This window comes from Amia ocellicauda, assembly GCF_036373705.1.
Source record: "Amia ocellicauda isolate fAmiCal2 chromosome 11 unlocalized genomic scaffold, fAmiCal2.hap1 SUPER_11_unloc_3, whole genome shotgun sequence".
In the NCBI taxonomy this organism is placed as follows: domain Eukaryota; kingdom Metazoa; phylum Chordata; class Actinopteri; order Amiiformes; family Amiidae; genus Amia; species Amia ocellicauda.
In genome coordinates this window covers 207,842-226,664 of record NW_027102661.1, presented here as the reverse complement: position 1 = coordinate 226,664, position 18,823 = coordinate 207,842, and the positions used below count along the sequence as shown (strand labels likewise).

Genomic DNA, 18,823 nt, shown 5'->3' with positions numbered 1-18,823 from the left:
CTCAGGCAATTAGTGGTGAGTTCCAGTGGGGACAATAAGCTCTGTTTTGCTTACAGTTTAATAAAACTACTCACCCCCGACATGCCTGAACCCCAAGCTCTGCAAGAGGCTTTAATGCTTCATCAGAGGGCCGGCTTAAACTCTCAACAGATGGTTGCCTTTTCAGACATCACCAAGTTTGAGGAGTTGTTGTCTTTAAAAATTGTTGTGTGGTTCCGTTGTGAGGTAAAGGAAAGTATTTGTGAAATTTCAGACACATCCTGAAACCCATACACAGACACTGTTTCTCTTCCTAAGTGATAGTCATTACTTTGGAATAAAGAGTTTGACGGCTTTTTTGGGTTGTTCGTATGTTTGTCATTGGTGTTATAAGGCCTTCAATGATAAGCTTAAGCACCGCTGTGACGGTTACTGTAACGTCTGTTTCAATCCGCAATGTCGTAAGGGTTTGGCCCCTACCATCCGATGTAAAGATTGCTTAAGGATTTGTCTCTCAGCGTTCTGTTTTTCCGAGCATAAGGTACAGAGGGCCGCTGCTGAGAGGGGTTAAAAAATGGAGTTATTGTGATCAAACTAAATGTTGCCCGCAGTGTTGCCTCCAGTACCGTTTTCATGAGGTTAAACCACACAAATGTCTGGAGCCGAGATGCAGGATCTGTAATGCTGATTTAACCCCGGGGTCCGAACACCAGTGCTTTATTCAGCCGGTTAAAAAGGAGCCGCCGCACAACTGGTATGTCTTTTTTGATTTTGAATGCCGGCAAGAAAACGGGGTCCACGTTGCTAATTATATACACTGTATTGACATGTTGGATCGTGAGTGGTCAGCTAGCGGTGAGAGTTGTGTCAGGGATTTCTTTACGCGGTATCGAGGTCCAAAATACCTCAATTACACATTTATTGCCCACAATGCTAAGGGTTATGATTCTTACATTTTGATGAAGTATCTGGTGGAAAATGGGGTGACCCCAAAAATAATAGCTCAGGGTAGCAAGATCATGTGTTTCACCGACGAAGCTTTCAACTAACGTTACATAGACTTGTTAAATTTCCTCCCCATGAAATTGAGCGCTTTGCCTAAGGCTCTGGGTTTTGAGGCTCAGAAGAAAGGTTGGTTCTGCCATTTTTTTAATACTAAGGACACTCAAAATTATCAAGGGTCCTACCCGCCCGCCTCTTATTATGGGGTTGATACTATGATGTCTCATGAGAGGGAGGAATTCTTTAAATGGTACAATACGGTTAAGGGAGGTGTTTTTGATTTCCGAGAAGAGATGGCCGCTTATTATAAAAATGATGTGGTGATCCTTAAAGAAGCCTGTGTGCGTTTCCGCGCCGAGGTTATCAACACATCGGGTCTCAACCCTTTGCAAAGTGTGATCATAGCGTCTCTCTGCATGAAAATGTATCGGTCCAATTTCTTGCAGAAAAACACTATAGCGGTCACCACTTCTGACAACTATCGTGCTAGACAAAAGAACTTTTCGACTGTCTTCATACAGTGGGTGGAATACCTGAGTGCCCGGGATAACATCTTCATCAGACATGCTTTAAATCAAGGGGAAGTAAAAATGGGGCCTTACTACTTAGACGGTTTTAGCGACGTGTCCGGGCGGCGTACCGCTTATGAGTTTGCCGGTTGTATTTACCATGGCTGTCCTCAGTGCTTCGACCCAAACACCTTTAACCCCGTAACACTAAAACTCTGCGGTGATATGTACTATGATTTCCAGGAACGAATTGAAACTTTAAAAAACACCTATGGTTTGAACGTGCTGGTGATTTGGGAACACGAGTGGACGACCCTGAAGCAACAGGATGCGGGGGTACAACGGTTTATGGAAACCTTGGACTTTCCTGAATGTCTAGAGCCCCGGGATGCGTTATTTGGGGGTTGTACCAATGCCCTCTGTTTACATTATGAGGTAAAGGAGGGTGAGAGAGTAGATTACTATGATTTCACCAGTCTGTACCCTTATGTCAACAAGACCAAAATGTACCCGGTGGGGCGTCCAACCATTGTTTATCGTGACTTTCTCGAAATCGGACATTACTTTAGTTTGATCAAAGTCACCATGTACCCTCCTCGCGAGCTGTTCTTACCCGTGTTGCCTTACAGGTGTTCGGGAAAATTGATGTTCCCTCTGTGTAGAACGTGTGTGGAAACTGAAAATCAAACTACCTCTTGTCTGCACAGTGATGAAGAGAGAGCGCTGACGGGTGTCTGGTGTAGCATTGAGCTTGACAAGGCGGTGGAGAAAGGTTACAGAGTCGGTAAGGTGTATGAGGTTTGGCATTTTTCTGAAAAAACTGATACTCTTTTTGCTGATTACATTATGACCCATCTGAAAGGGAAACAGGAGGCATCGGGCTATCCCTCATGGTGTGTTGACTCCGCGGCCAAAGAGCGATACGTTCAGCAATATTTTGAAAAGGAAGGGATCCGTCTAGAGCCGGGGAACATAACTGTAAACCCCGCCAAGAGACAAATGTCCAAACTGATTTTAAACAGTCTGTGGGGTAAGTTTGGGGAAAGAAATTACCGTCTAAACACAACCTTGATTAAAACCCCTGAACTGTTCATAGAATTTATGTTTTCCAAACAACATGCAGTATCACACTTTCAATTCTTAAATGACCACGTGGCACAGGTCCAGTGGAGGGCCCCTAAAGATTTCCCCACCAAACAGGGGAACGTTAATGTTTTCATAGCGGTTTTTACCACGGCTTACGCCCGGCTTGAACTGTACAACTTAATGGATCAGTTGCAGGAACGCACGCTCTATCATGATACTGACTCTGTAATCTTTGTCACCAGGCCAGGGGATTGGGTCCCTCCCCTCGGGGACTACCTTGGGGAGTTAACGAGCGAACTAGATCCTCAGGACCACATAGTGGAGTTTGTTTCAGGGGGTCCTAAGACTTACGCATACAGAACGGCTGCGGGTAAGACCTGTATGAAAGTTAAGGGTTTCACTCTGAACCATTGTAACAACAAGCTCATTAACATCAAGTCTCTGACGACCCTGGTAGAAAGTTTTGTAACGAGAAAGACGCGCCTCCTCGTGAGATTATTACAGCCGGAAATCAGATCTATCACAATAAAAAGGGGTACACGTTGGAAAATAGATCACTAAACAAACGGTTCAGAGTGGTGTACAATAAAAGAGTGTTGAAGACTGATTATACCACTCTGCCTTATGGATATTAGCGGTGGTTTTGATAACAGACTTCAACACCCTTTCTCCTGTATTATAGCCGGTCCCTCCAATTCGGGGAAGAGCTATCTTATAAAGAACATCATAGAAGATGTGGACGCAACCGTGTCCCAAGCTCTTGACAACATAGTGTGGTGTTACTCTTGCTGGCAACCTCTCTACGATGATTTGGCTTCGAAAAAAAATAATCTGAAATTTGTGCAAGGTCTCCCCGCCTCGTTGTGTGGCGATGACTTGTTCCCGCCCGGTCAAACTAACCTAGTGATCCTTGATGACCTGATGGAGCAGGCCGGTGACAACAGTGAAGTGGAAAAAGCTTTCACAAAGTACACTCATCATAGGAATTAAAGTATTATTTATTTAGTTAAAAATCTATTTTTTCAAGGTAAAAAAAGCCGCACTATTAATTTATATGCCAATTATATAATTCTTTTTAAAAACCCCAGAGATAAACTACAGGTCACCGTCTTGGCTCGTCAAATGTACCCTAACCAGACCAAGTTCTTTTTGGAGGCATTTGAGGATGCCACCAAAAAACCCTACGGGTACTTGATTGCGAAATTAAATGCACAAACCCCAGAAGACTTTCGCCTAAGAACAGGTTTGTGCCCGCACGATTGGCCGGCAGTCTATGTGCTAAAGAAAAGGAAATAAATAAGAATGTCTGTTCGGATTAAAAGAAATCTGCCGCTTTTGCAAATGTTATTTGAGAGGAGCCCGCGCCATAGGAAAGCTGTGCTGGCAGGGGCCCCCTCGGATTTGATCGAGACCCTGTGTGAAATAGCTTTTAACATCTTACGCGGTAATATACCCCTAACCCCTTCTCAACATTCTAAACTCAAAAAACAAAAAGCGGTTATCAAGATCATCGCTAATAAGAAGTATTCTATTAAAAGAAAAAGAAAGAAGATTAATCAAACCGGGGGTTTTATAGGACCGCTGTTGAGCATAGCCGTGCCTTTCCTAACCAGTCTTCTAGCTTCCAGAGTGGGTTAATAATGGAATATGCTCAGAAAATGTTTTTGATCCCTCAGGAGCAGCTTGAGAAACTGAGAAAAAATGTTGTCGGGCCAGAGCCCATTAGACAAACGGCCGAAAACAATCTGGACTCTGAAATGAAAGCTATACAGGCCAGGGCCGATTTAAATCAGTATTCCAAAGCCCAGTTGTATACCAACACGTTACAGCGCTACCTCCGTCTGGTTAGACAGGGTGAAAAAGATCAAAACATTTTAACTTTAACCATGGCCTCTCAAGAAAATGGTTCTGGGGCTGATGCGGGGGGAACGGTTGATAAAGATGTTGCGGTGACCGAACCTGTAGAGAGTTCAGAGGGAGATGTTGTAACGGATGTTTTGAGAAACATGCCGGCCAGAAGCAAAAGACATGCACAATATATCCTGCACAAAATGGTTCAGAAACTGCGGGTAACGGCTTGGAATGAACAGGGTGAATTTGTTTTTAAAGGACAACTGATCAAAGGTTCACACATGTTTGATTTGTTGAAGAGTGTCACTAGCACTAATAAGGTACCCGATAGTCGCCGACCTGTAGGCTGGAATGCTTTCCTACAGGCGATGGCCTGTCTGAACATGCCCCAATCAACAGTTCCTAACCAGGAAACGCGACAAAAAATCCGTCTGTGTAAAGAGGTGGAGCCTGATCTGACTCCGATATCTCATTACTCTGTCCGTGCTGAGCGACCATCCTCAGGATCTATCCATCGTTGGGAAGCTTATTAATCTCATGTTTTTATTTGTCTCCCCTGTAAATAATGACCCGACAAACAATTTTTTATTTTTATTTTTTATTTTTCAAATGTTGTACATTTATTTATACCATAACCCCTGCTTTGTATAAGAATTGTGTTGAATAAAAACAAAACTAATGATTCAAAGGCTGTTTTCATTATTTTTTCACCTTAACACGCATGACATCTTTTAAAATCCTCACAAGAACACCCCATCTGTATACACGGCTGGCTAGGGTCGTAAGTCATTGTGTTATAAGGGGGGGTCCACAGTGTCCTGACAAACTCTGCCACTTTTTTATCATTTTGGCCTAAATCCTCACTGTACAAGGCCATAATATCGGGGTATGACCTTCCTTTAGATCTATGATATAAGAAAAACACACAGTGTTGACCACAAGTGAAGGTCTGAAGACTTTGTACTTGACGACCGCTGTAAATGGTTTCTTGACAGTTGTTGAGCAGAAAGTTATTGATCTTCCGAGGGAAAGGTCTGAAATCCGGGGGGTTTGCATAGGAATCAAAAAATTCACCACGGTGGTCCTCCCTTAGATAAATAGCCAGCCAATGTTCTCCGGGCATATTTTTAGGGTGTGTGTTGATTATGTACATTGCAGGTAAATTCTTGATCTTAAATTTAGGCAGCTGATCGCAGGTGTAGACTCCTTGAAACAGTTTCCGTGAGCTGGCCAGGGCATTCATGATGTGGTTGAGCTCTCTGGTGTTCATTTTAATAATAATCATACATAACGTTTCTCCTCTGATTCACCTCAATAATGTTGTCAAACACTGCATACACGACCATATTTACAGTGCGTGGTAGAGGCTGCTTGAAACGCATCTCCAAACGCATATTGCCCGTCTTCATCAGTGAAAAATGTTGTCCACACTCTTCGTCAGGGGTCAGGTTGAAACCGTACAGGGTGTAACCGCTGCAGTATTCCCGGCGATCGATCAGCAGAGTTTGATCCTTGAGATGGCGACCCGTAGCCAGTACTAGACTGTCATATTCACGAACCGCATTGCCGTTTTCAAAGTCAGGTTGAAAAGGTCTGGATGGAACCTGCACACCATCGACGTACAACGCTATAAATTCCGCGTTATAATGTTTAAAGTTAAAGGGGTTCTTGTTGTAAACCCCGGTAAATGCATCATTATCTTCGAGACCTATAATAACCTGTTTTGGGAGCTGTCCTAGAAACAGATTTTCCTGGTTCATCACCCGTGTCCCTGCGGGGATACTGTGGACTTTCATATAGACTCTTTCGATCGGGTACTTGGCGTTTGCCGTCATTAACGCCTGCGCGTGTCCTAGTTTAACCGCCGGGGAGACGGACACTTTTTTCACAAACAGCGAGGCCGATAATATGGTCAGTTTATATTTTTCAGTATCAGGGGTCATCAGACAAAAAGCACTTTTACTACGGATCATTTTAATTTTAATGTCTACCCCGTTGAGCATGAGTTTTTCTTGGAAAAATATGTCTGCATGGATATGCCCCATTAGCTCAAAGGTCCTCCCTTCTGTTGAAGAGGCCGTTCTTTTTTGCAAACCCTTATTGAGTCCCTCTGGATCCTTGTCGTCCATAGCTTCCGGGATGTCTTTGAAGAAAGGCTGAACTGTTTGCTTAGGGTCTCCTCATTATAATTAAGGATACACTCCATCATGGCTCTATAGGGGTAAGTATTGCTGCTTTGACTAATGAGCCGATCTCCCAGGGTCACATCCACCTGTGAAAATTGATGACCCCAGCGTTGGCCGTCTTCTCGATTGCATCGCCATCCTAATCAGTCACTTTACAGTTAATTAAAATAAATGTGTTTTTCAAATCAATATAATCCTCGCCATTGCCAGCTATAAAAAACTCCAGAGGGGCCATGTCTGAAATTGCAGAAAGAGGGGGAATCTCTACATATATGATCTTATCTATACTCGTTTGAGTGTATGGAACTGTAAACAGATCCAGTTCTGATTTGACGCATTCTTCCGATAGACTGTGGACAAAAGACATGTTTAAAAGATGTATCCTGAGGCTCTATTTTTCTTTCTTTGAGACTTTCTTTTTGCAGGTTTTTTCTTGTGCTGCTTCCTTCTCCGAGTGTTTCCACGATATGTTGGAGAATGAGAGATTCTTCGTTTTTTGTTAGCCACGGATCTTCGTCGCCCTGGTGGACACATGCTGTTTCTTCTTTTACCCCCCCTCCTCGCCATTACCATGAGACCCGAACCCTCCTGATGCTCATGGCTAGCTGCCCGGTTCATAACATTGGTGAACACGTCACTAACAATATTTTTAGCCGCTGATTTCAAGTGGGGTCTGGCTATAGCAAAGCCTCTCTTAAGCAGGGGTACGGCCATTCTAAAGAGACCATGAAAGAGTCCTCCTAGACCGGCGCCATACATTGTGGGGGCTCCTACAAAACCGGGCAAGCCGTTCCCGGCTTGCATCTTGTAATAATCCACATAGGCGCTAGGATCTACATAACCCCTCGAGGTAGCCATTTTAATAATGTACAAACTGTTTCAGGGGTCGAAAATGTAGTTTGACAATAACTTTACTGAAGCGGAAGGGTACGTTGATATTCTGATCCGATTTTACTTCGATCGTGATGTTGTCAAATTGGGTCTTTGAGACTGGTACGTAGTGTGGCTTGTCATAAGTAATTGTGACCATGTCATTGCTTTTACCTTTAATAAGTACATTTCTCAAAAGGGGGACATAACTATCCCCGACCCTCTGGTGGGTAATGATATCCGTATACACATAAAGAGTGTAAAAGCCGCCCCACCACTTCTGAGAACCTGCTCTCTGTGTCAGAATAGATCCCAAATATACGCCCCAGTTGGCCGCTGGTTTGAATGCTAATACCTGGTTTTGACACCTTGTACACTCTGTTTTTAATAGGGTTGTAATATAGCTTGATGTTGGGGGTGCCTTCTGAGAACTGTTTATGCATCTCATCTAATATTTTATCCACATTGTCATAATAACCTCCTTGTATCGTGAATGTCCATTGACTCTTTTTAACATCATCAAAAATGGCGAAGGTGGCATCCTTATCTTGTAAAACAGCCCAAGTGTAAGGATACTGTATTTCCGCCAACCCCACTTCCCACGACCCCCTTAGATCTATAGATTTTCCAAATTGTACCGTGTAACTGGATATTTCATTTTTAGGGTATATATCGAGAGAGGCGTTACTGGGTAGAGTCACGTAGAAGCCTCCTGATTCCATCTTGAGTATCGAAAGTAATGCCCACAACACACCCGCGGGCAAGTTGTTATAAGGATTGAATATCGCAAACCTGTTGTTCCGGGACCCAACTATTGAACTTTTCAGGCCATCCAAGCCATTTCATCAACACATATTTTTTCCGGTTCTGGGTTTTTTCAGCTAATATCTTTTCAACTCTGTATACACTGTCTTTACCCACAATAAGTTTTTGTAACTCAGCTTCGTAAAACGTTCCTTCTATATTCTCCCCGTCATAGTCTTTTAACCGGTACACGGGTGGGTCTCTAGCCAACTGTTCGGTAACTGTAAAATATTCGTCAGAAAATGTTTCTTCATAACCATTGGCAAAAGTACTCCTTAGCTTTGAAACGCGAACCACATCACCGATGTTGAACTTATAAGTAGTTTTTCCCTTCTTAATAAATGGTCCGTATAATTTTTTATAGACCTTAAAAGAATTACTTTGATCAACATCTATAGGCTTCATTTTAATACTGGTGTGATACCCTTGGTTGTAAGCATCGATAAAATCCTGAACTTTATCAAAATACTTGAACGTGTTGACCGCTGTAAAATATCTCCACATTTTGGTCTTTATGGTGCGGTTAAACCTCTCCACTACCGATGCCCTAAGCTCATTACCGGTGGTGAAATGATGTATTTTGTGTCTCTTCAGTAGATTCTGAAATTCTCTGTTGAGAAACTCTTTTCCTTTATCAGTCTGCAGTTTTTTAGGACATCGACCCTTGGACAATATATCCTCAAAGGCCCTTGTGACCGCCCGACCTGTTTTATTATGTAGAATGCGAGCCCAGGCATATTTTGATAACACATCGATACACATCAACATCAATTTGTGACCATTGTTATGTTTTGATAAATTTTACATATCGACTAGATCCATTTGCCATTGTGAGTCTGTCAGTTGCATATACGCGGTTTCTTTTAAACTTAATCCTGAGAGGTTTATGAAAGGTATAGGCGTCTTGTTCCCGTAACCATTCTGAAACAACCACAACATTAACCTTCACTCCGGCCTCAGCGAGTCCTCTTTGAAAACCCTTCTTACCCGCCAAACCCCCAATCTTGGCTGGGTTGTAGTATAGTTCCTGCATTTGGGGAGCTTGCCGAGTCATTCTGTCAAATAACCACACAGACCCACACTATGCGCAAAGTTTTTATACAAGGTTTTTTATTCAACTTCAGGAGAGCAGATACCCCTTTTAAGACATTTGAGAAAAGTATAACATACACAACAATTTTTTCTACGGTCCAGACAAAAAGAAATCAGATGATTGGTTACTTGATCTATATCAACAAATATACCTGTTTCTTTATCTTGTAGGCACACACCTCAGTTACATATGTAAATAAAACAACATTATGACCTATTTTAAAATTAAACAGAGGTGTATTAAACATGCTCAGTAAAAGGTCATACAGATGTTGATGAAATGGCCTAATATCATTCTTGGCCCCCTTGAGCCCTTCATCCCAGTGTTCGTACCCCCCGGTCTTTGTTACAGCAGCCATTCACTTTTCCAGGTTTGAAAGTTGATCCTCATCGATGGTTAAATCTGTAGAGAAAAGGCTCGCGTTGGCTACTTTTCTGTCAAGCACATGGTGTAATAGCGCTCTCAGGTTAGCTGCAGAGTGTTGATGACAGAACCAGTTGCAGAACCAGTCCAGAACATTCCCCATGTTCAAAGTCCCTTAGTTCAGGTCAGAGTCTGAATCAGTGGCGTAGATGTCGAATTCTTCGTCGCTGCCCCCAGCTTTAACTTCTTTACGGAAGAAATAAGCTTTTAGCTTGCCAGCGGTTTTTCTACTCGGCTCATCCAGGTCATTGAGCAGCTGCCCAAGTTTCTCTATTATAAACGGCTCCTTTTTCAGCTCCAGCAAAATCTCATCTATGATTTTCTGGACTTGTCCCACAGTGACATGTATGTGGGAGTAAGAGAGCGCCTTGATTAGTGCCGGTTTCAGCCACGGTTTGTTCAGTCTTCTGTAAAACACGTTGAAATAGAACAGGAAATAGTAACGGTCTGGTTCAAACAAACAACTGTGTCTCAACTGACTGGGGTGATTCACTTCACACCCCCGACAGACTTCTTTCAGAGCTCGGTCGATGAGAGCACTCAGAATATACACCAGGGTGCTTTTAACCACTCTGCTTACTTGGTCACATACCCCGGGCATAAATCCTGCGTCTTCATCACGCCCCCGGGACAGTCCGATGCTCATTGGGTCGCCTGGTGGTTTGTGGGGTGTTTCTCCATCCATTGGACTGACCCCCTCCTGAGACGCACAGACGGTAGACAGTTCGGCAAAATCGAGGCCCTCCATGAGCTCCAGAGGCTGGGGATCCCCGAGACTCATTTGGACATCCATCGCACCGCATGTTGTTTCGTCCTGAGGGACCGGGGTCTGAGGTCTTGGAGAGTAACCACAGTCAAAGGGTTCCAGAGTGTATACAAAATCTGGGGAATAGAACCAGGGGTGATCCCGGGTTTGAAGAGGCCTGTAGAGCCTGTCGACGTCCGCAGCTTTCGGGTAAGACATTCTCTTTAATTTTAAACCATTAATGAATTGTTGCACCTTTTATCCTATCTCTTCACTACGTCACGACACACCGCCCTCTTAGAAGAGAGTAGCCCCTGAGCCGTCAGACCCCCCTCCAAAACCCCACACGTCGTCTGTCGTAGTTCTGCAAGCTTTCCCATTCACACCTTTCAAAACCCTGAGTCGGAGACTCCATTTCGCATTCTCTTGGACCCTCTTGCAAGCCTTCTAGAGTCTTATCCACAAGCCCCAGATCTCTCCAGGCCATCACCTTCAACCAGTCCTCATAAGAGTATTCAATTACCGTCTCAAAAGGTTCCAACGTACCCTCCTTCTCTCCCAAAGCAAGAAGCTCCACTCCAACATAGCTGGGATCCCTTTTAAAGCGGTAACCCCGTCGAGCCCCCCAGAACAACACCCAGGAGCGTTCAATCTTCAAATTGGTGAGTACAATAACCCTTGCCCGGGATTGTTTCTTGCGGGGTTTCATGTTGATGTCGCTGGACATGTTGAAGAAGCGGGATGTTTCAGAAGCTGAGAATTAAAGAGGTATTGCCTAAAAGAAGCGCGGGTTCTTAAATAGAGAGGAGAGTTTCGGGGCGTTGCCTTCAGAGGGGTGGGGGTATTTATGGGTGGCCTTGTTGTTCAGGGTTTTATGGGTGCACACTTTCTGACGGATATGACGTAGGAATAATTAAGGAAATAACTCTACCTAAAATCACGCCCCCCAATTATGACGTAGGAATATTAATAAGCTTAGGGCATACGTCATAACAAAATAGGCCGCGCCCAAAAAACCCTACTATCTACTCTTATGTAGTTGAAGGCGCAGTATAGCTCTCATAGTCTGGTGGTGACGGAAGACCACCAGCCGTTTGAACAAGCCATTCAGCATCACCTTGTTGGGTTAAGTGCAGGCACTGTCAGAGCGCAGGGCGTCCTGCCTTTGAAAGAGTTTCCGAAGTGTCCTGATGTGCCCTTAAGCAATGCCAAACAGGTCTGTGAAAATGGCATCCTTTCGCGGCACTTCAGACGCCATCTCACAGTCTAGCCGACCTGAAACGCCTGAGCCTGTTTTACCAGCAGGCTCCAACGGTAACCGTTTGAAGCAAGAGGCGGCGTTGTCAGTTTCTGTAGTGTAGCGGTTATCACATTTGCCTAACGCGCGAAAGGTCCCCGGTTCGAAACCGGGTGGAAACAGCCTGCTTTGGGCCGGCCCTTTTCGTCCTGCTTGCCCTCGTGGTTCCCCTCAGGCGGTGGGTGGCTTTTCTTCATTGGAGTGCCCGAAATCGGTGCTCTCAGAGCGTCCGTCCGTCGACAGGTTGAAATTGTAAACGCTGGTGTAGCCACTTTTAATTAAAATCTGATGATGATGATGATGATGTTGTTGTTGTTGTTCTTGTTGTTCTTGTTGTCGTCGTAGTCGCCGTCATTATTATTGTTAAAGTAAAGCAGTAGTTAGATTTGTTGCTACCGTAAGGTGTAGAAGACAACAGTTGGTATGGCGTGTGATATCAAAACATTCAGAATACTTTTAACCTATATAATTTATAAGCTTTGTAAAATAAACCCAAATATCTCTTTTGCGGGGATAAACGCTGTTCTGAGTAGTTTGTGACTTGTTTAATACCAAACAAAGCATCGCTATAAAAAAAAAAAAAAAAATCACTGTAAAAGCGCTAGTTATTTTTGATCTTTATAGTTATTTTCTAGGCTCAGGTTGTTTTTTAGCGCTTATAAAGGCCTGAAATATTCTTAGTGGTTGTTGACTATAGGTCTTGATGCTTAAAAATGTTTTTTTGAGAGACCAAAAGGTTCTAATAAAAGTTTAGAGTAGAGAGGAGAGAGATCGTCTCCATCTTGGTTTCTATTTGAAATTTGATGCAGTGTCATTTTATTGGTTGGTTTTGATATGTTAATTGGTAACAGGGTGGCACAAAGGCCAGACCAGAACAATGCCTTACAAACAGATCCGGCATGTGGCCATCAGTATAAGTATGAAGGTCTGGTCTTCAGCTCGACAGACTCATACTGACCTTTCGATTTAAGACTAAAGATCAACAATGTCCGGAAACAACATCAGCGATTCGATTTAAACAAGTTTTTAGGCAAGTCTTCAGATTATTTTCATTGACTCAGAGCGTGTTGTGTGCATGTATTGTAAATAAGGCTATAACATCTGTTTTAAGTTCTGTAAAATTATTTTTCAACCAGTCAACAGGAGTTAATTCCCAACGCTGAGGAGATCATCTGGAACAACGACGGTAAGATTTTTGTGTTTGCGCTCATGGGTTCTTATGCATGGGTGTGTGTGGTTTTGAAGCGGCTCATTAGAGTTATGAAAACGTTTTAATATATATTAATGCCGGTCTCTTTAATTACACAGAAACTATCGAAAGGCCTGTGATTAATGTCTCCGAGGATCGACCAAGAGAAGTGGTTGTCCCTAGACAGGCTGTCTGCCGACCGGGTAAGAACTAAACCCCTGTTTGTTTGTATAACGTTTCTGTAAGATGTTTGAGTCCAGTTTTGTTAATTTTAAAAAATTATCCTGTCTAACAGTATTAAGAAACGTGGTTCGAGACAACGAAAGGCCTTCCACATCGAGGGCTTGTTTCGTTTTACCTTCGAGAACCGTAACCTTTCAAGAATCTGAAAGGCCGTTAGCCCCGGTATCTGATAGCTGTGAGTATATGTCTGCAGCCTGTAAGAGGTTAAAGCTTTTTATAAAGCGGTGTGGTTAAAGGTTAAACATGTCTCTTACCTTCACAGCGGTGCAAAAAGCTAAACCAGCCGAAAAACATAAGAAACGATTATTCTGTGGAGGTAAGTAAGATCTTTCAAACTTTAATGTTTTTAAAAGGGCTTTGTTTGCCCGTTGATGGCTAATATTTAAGCGATGGGTGACCGTTTCCTGTAGGGCGGGGGGTTCTGGGAAAGATCTTTAGAAGTCCGGACAGGTCTATGCTTGTTTCTGGGGAACGTGTTTAGAAATGACCGATTGCCGTACCGTCTGGTTAGGAAGTAAAGACGTCCGAAAGGGTTTAGTAAGTTGTTTGGCTTATCTCCCGCTATTATACTTCTGTTTTAAAGTGGTTGTAGGAAAAGGCTTGAAGGTGTTCATTGTATTTAATATTTAAACAGATCGTGAAAACGTTTGTGAAACAGGAAGTCCCGGGATCAGGAAGCGTTTACACTTGGAAGGTTCGTTTAAAAATGAAATGTTGTTGTGTGTGTGTGTGTTTTATTAACAATATTACAGTTTTTAAAGAAACATTTAAGAAACAGTTTATTTACAGCGGCTTCTCTGTTTTACATTTATTATCAAGTCCTAATAAATATATTGTCTGTAAATAATAAGGCGTTGTAGTGAATGTCTAAGGCTATTTTCAAAGGTCTAAAAAAGCTAAAGGTTTTGAATGTCCTGGACATGTTGTTTTAAGTTTGATTTCTGTCACCGTTTAAAGATGTAAATGTAATGTATATTTTTATTCTTCCCAAGACTCTTGGGATAGTCATTCTGTGGATGAGCTATTGAGGACAATTACCCCGTCTAAGTGGGTTCAAACATCTTCCCCGGTGAGATCACCGAGAGGATCCCCCACGGTGGTCTTGGAGACCCCCCAACATCTACTCAGGCCACAGCCTTCTGGGGGTAATTCAACACCCCAGATTCAGCCCGCCGCATTGTCGGGCGGAACAAATACAGGCATCCAACAACCTCAGGGGTCGCCGTCAGTCAGGGCTGACACACCACCCAACGACGGCCTGGTTTCAACATCGTCCCCCCAGACCCGTTTCTTGGCTACAGAAACGCGGAACAGTACCCCGCGCTTGGCCAGGGTGTCACCGCAAAGGCCTTCTTGGTCTCCGTCCATGAGTATACGCTCGCTCCCTGCCTCCTTCGACCGAGATTTACCGGAGCGACCATCCTTTGAAGCTGAGCCAGGCCACCAGCCCCCGGAGCTACTTCCTGAAGGTCGGCATGAGTTGCTACATACTTTGTTACAAAATCAAAGACTTGTGTTAGTGGGGCAAAACCTGGTGATAGAGAGCCAAAACACCCTTATTAATACCCTTACTAACGAATTGTACCGTATTTAATGTTTTAATAGACACAAAACGCCTTACTATTGTGGGTTGTTGGAAAAATAAAAAATAAATTAAAAAATGTCCTGACTTGGTAAAAGAACTCACAAACTAAAGGATTATGAACAAGCTAGGGCCCCAAAAAGACCTTCCCGAGAGAACATCTCCGGCCCTGTTGTGAACTCCTCTGATGTCCCAATGAACCTGGAACTATTACAAATGATAAATGATTTAAATAACCCCCAATTACCACCAATAGAATGTGAATTAACAGACTTACCGGTGAACCCCGACCTGTTACAGATGGTCAATGATCTAAATAACCACCTCCCACCGGTAGCGCTTATAGAGGTTCACCCCCTAGTTCACCCCGATTTGTTTGAAATGGTGGAGGCTTTGGAGGAGCTACCCCTACCAAATTCTGCCCCTATTATAAATGATTTGAGACAATTAGAACACAGGATGGCGGCAGAAGCAGCCATCACTATAGAGGAGGGTCTTGACATTAACCGGTTGGATATCTTTGAAGGACTTTTACAGGCTGTAAATGAGCCTCCTCAAAAAGGGGGTTTTGTAGATGTCAGCAGTGGGGGTGTTCGGAATGTGGAGGGTTCTGAGACTGATAAGGCTGTGGAGGACATGCTCTGTGAGAATGTAGGGGGTGAAGGCTTTGTTCAAAATGATGATGTGTCCAAGAGTACCAGTGATCCCGTGATTATAGATAGACCGGCCTATAACAATTTTGAAATGATTCAGCGTTTTAATTTTGCAGAACTTTTAAATTGTGACAATTATGCAGAAATATTTGTCAACATACACGAGGCCTTGCAGAAAATGCTTGAACAGGTTGCTGAAAGGGTCAGACCTCGAGATGTTGTACAGTTAGAACTCAGAGGGGATGATTTGTTTAGCAACCTATCTGTAATGCTGAGTGGAGATAATTTAGACGTCTGGCTAAAATCGAAGCGTTATTGCAAAGTAACGCAGCCATCTTAGCTGATGAAAGTCTGTCTCTGGTAATGAATGTGGTTCGTAACCCTGAGGGTGGGGCGCTTAGAAGACTGTCGAAATGCTTGAAGAACGACATAATTAGGACCAAGCTCAGGCAATTAGTGGTGAGTTCCAGTGGGGACAATAAGCTCTGTTTTGCTTACAGTTTAATAAAACTACTCACCCCCGACATGCCTGAACCCCAAGCTCTGCAAGAGGCTTTAATGCTTCATCAGAGGGCCGGCTTAAACTCTCAACAGATGGTTGCCTTTTCAGACATCACCAAGTTTGAGGAGTTGTTGTCTTTAAAAATTGTTGTGTGGTTCCGTTGTGAGGTAAAGGAAAGTATTTGTGAAATTTCAGACACATCCTGAAACCCATACACAGACACTGTTTCTCTTCCTAAGTGATAGTCATTACTTTGGAATAAAGAGTTTGACGGCTTTTTTGGGTTGTTCGTATGTTTGTCATTGGTGTTATAAGGCCTTCAATGATAAGCTTAAGCACCGCTGTGACGGTTACTGTAACGTCTGTTTCAATCCGCAATGTCGTAAGGGTTTGGCCCCTACCATCCGATGTAAAGATTGCTTAAGGATTTGTCTCTCAGCGTTCTGTTTTTCCGAGCATAAGGTACAGAGGGCCGCTGCTGAGAGGGGTTAAAAAATGGAGTTATTGTGATCAAACTAAATGTTGCCCGCAGTGTTGCCTCCAGTACCGTTTTCATGAGGTTAAACCACACAAATGTCTGGAGCCGAGATGCAGGATCTGTAATGCTGATTTAACCCCGGGGTCCGAACACCAGTGCTTTATTCAGCCGGTTAAAAAGGAGCCGCCGCACAACTGGTATGTCTTTTTTGATTTTGAATGCCGGCAAGAAAACGGGGTCCACGTTGCTAATTATATACACTGTATTGACATGTTGGATCGTGAGTGGTCAGCTAGCGGTGAGAGTTGTGTCAGGGATTTCTTTACGCGGTATCGAGGTCCAAAATACCTCAATTACACATTTATTGCCCACAATGCTAAGGGTTATGATTCTTACATTTTGATGAAGTATCTGGTGGAAAATGGGGTGACCCCAAAAATAATAGCTCAGGGTAGCAAGATCATGTGTTTCACCGACGAAGCTTTCAACTAACGTTACATAGACTTGTTAAATTTCCTCCCCATGAAATTGAGCGCTTTGCCTAAGGCTCTGGGTTTTGAGGCTCAGAAGAAAGGTTGGTTCTGCCATTTTTTTAATACTAAGGACACTCAAAATTATCAAGGGTCCTACCCGCCCGCCTCTTATTATGGGGTTGATACTATGATGTCTCATGAGAGGGAGGAATTCTTTAAATGGTACAATACGGTTAAGGGAGGTGTTTTTGATTTCCGAGAAGAGATGGCCGCTTATTATAAAAATGATGTGGTGATCCTTAAAGAAGCCTGTGTGCGTTTCCGCGCCGAGGTTATCAACACATCGGGTCTCAACCCTTTGCAAAGTGTGACCATAGCGTCTCTCTGCATGAAAATGTATCGGTCCAATTTCTTGCAGAAAAACACTATAGCGGTCACCACTTCTGACAACTATCGTGCTAGACAAAAGAACTTTTCGACTGTCTTCATACAGTGGGTGGAATACCTGAGTGCCCGGGATAACATCTTCATCAGACATGCTTTAAATCAAGGGGAAGTAAAAATGGGGCCTTACTACTTAGACGGTTTTAGCGACGTGTCCGGGCGGCGTACCGCTTATGAGTTTGCCGGTTGTATTTACCATGGCTGTCCTCAGTGCTTCGACCCAAACACCTTTAACCCCGTAACACTAAAACTCTGCGGTGATATGTACTATGATTTCCAGGAACGAATTGAAACTTTAAAAAACACCTATGGTTTGAACGTGCTGGTGATTTGGGAACACGAGTGGACGACCCTGAAGCAACAGGATGCGGGGGTACAACGGTTTATGGAAACCTTGGACTTTCCTGAATGTCTAGAGCCCCGGGATGCGTTATTTGGGGGTTGTACCAATGCCCTCTGTTTACATTATGAGGTAAAGGAGGGTGAGAGAGTAGATTACTATGATTTCACCAGTCTGTACCCTTATGTCAACAAGACCAAAATGTACCCGGTGGGGCGTCCAACCATTGTTTATCGTGACTTTCTCGAAATCGGACATTACTTTAGTTTGATCAAAGTCACCATGTACCCTCCTCGCGAGCTGTTCTTACCCGTGTTGCCTTACAGGTGTTCGGGAAAATTGATGTTCCCTCTGTGTAGAACGTGTGTGGAAACTGAAAATCAAACTACCTCTTGTCTGCACAGTGATGAAGAGAGAGCGCTGACGGGTGTCTGGTGTAGCATTGAGCTTGACAAGGCGGTGGAGAAAGGTTACAGAGTCGGTAAGGTGTATGAGGTTTGGCATTTTTCTGAAAAAACTGATACTCTTTTTGCTGATTACATTATGACCCATCTGAAAGGGAAACAGGAGGCATCGGGCTATCCCTCATGGTGTGTTGACTCCGCGGCCAAAGAGCGATACGTTCAGCAATATTTTGAAAAGGAAGGGATCCGTCTAGAGCCGGGGAACATAACTGTAAACCCCGCCAAGAGACAAATGTCCAAACTGATTTTAAACAGTCTGTGGGGTAAGTTTGGGGAAAGAAATTACCGTCTAAACACAACCTTGATTAAAACCCCTGAACTGTTCATAGAATTTATGTTTTCCAAACAACATGCAGTATCACACTTTCAATTCTTAAATGACCACGTGGCACAGGTCCAGTGGAGGGCCCCTAAAGATTTCCCCACCAAACAGGGGAACGTTAATGTTTTCATAGCGGTTTTTACCACGGCTTACGCCCGGCTTGAACTGTACAACTTAATGGATCAGTTGCAGGAACGCACGCTCTATCATGATACTGACTCTGTAATCTTTGTCACCAGGCCAGGGGATTGGGTCCCTCCCCTCGGGGACTACCTTGGGGAGTTAACG

The 18,823-nt window shown here is 43.6% G+C and overlaps 1 non-coding gene across 1 annotated transcript; it reads left to right on the top strand.

Moving 5' to 3' along the window:
• Positions 1–11,894: 11,894 nt before the first annotated feature.
• trnav-aac (transfer RNA valine (anticodon AAC)) lies at positions 11,895–11,967 on the top strand. The gene has a single exon. It is a non-coding gene; the product is annotated as a tRNA-Val (tRNA).
• The last annotated feature ends 6,856 nt before the right edge of the window (positions 11,968–18,823 follow it).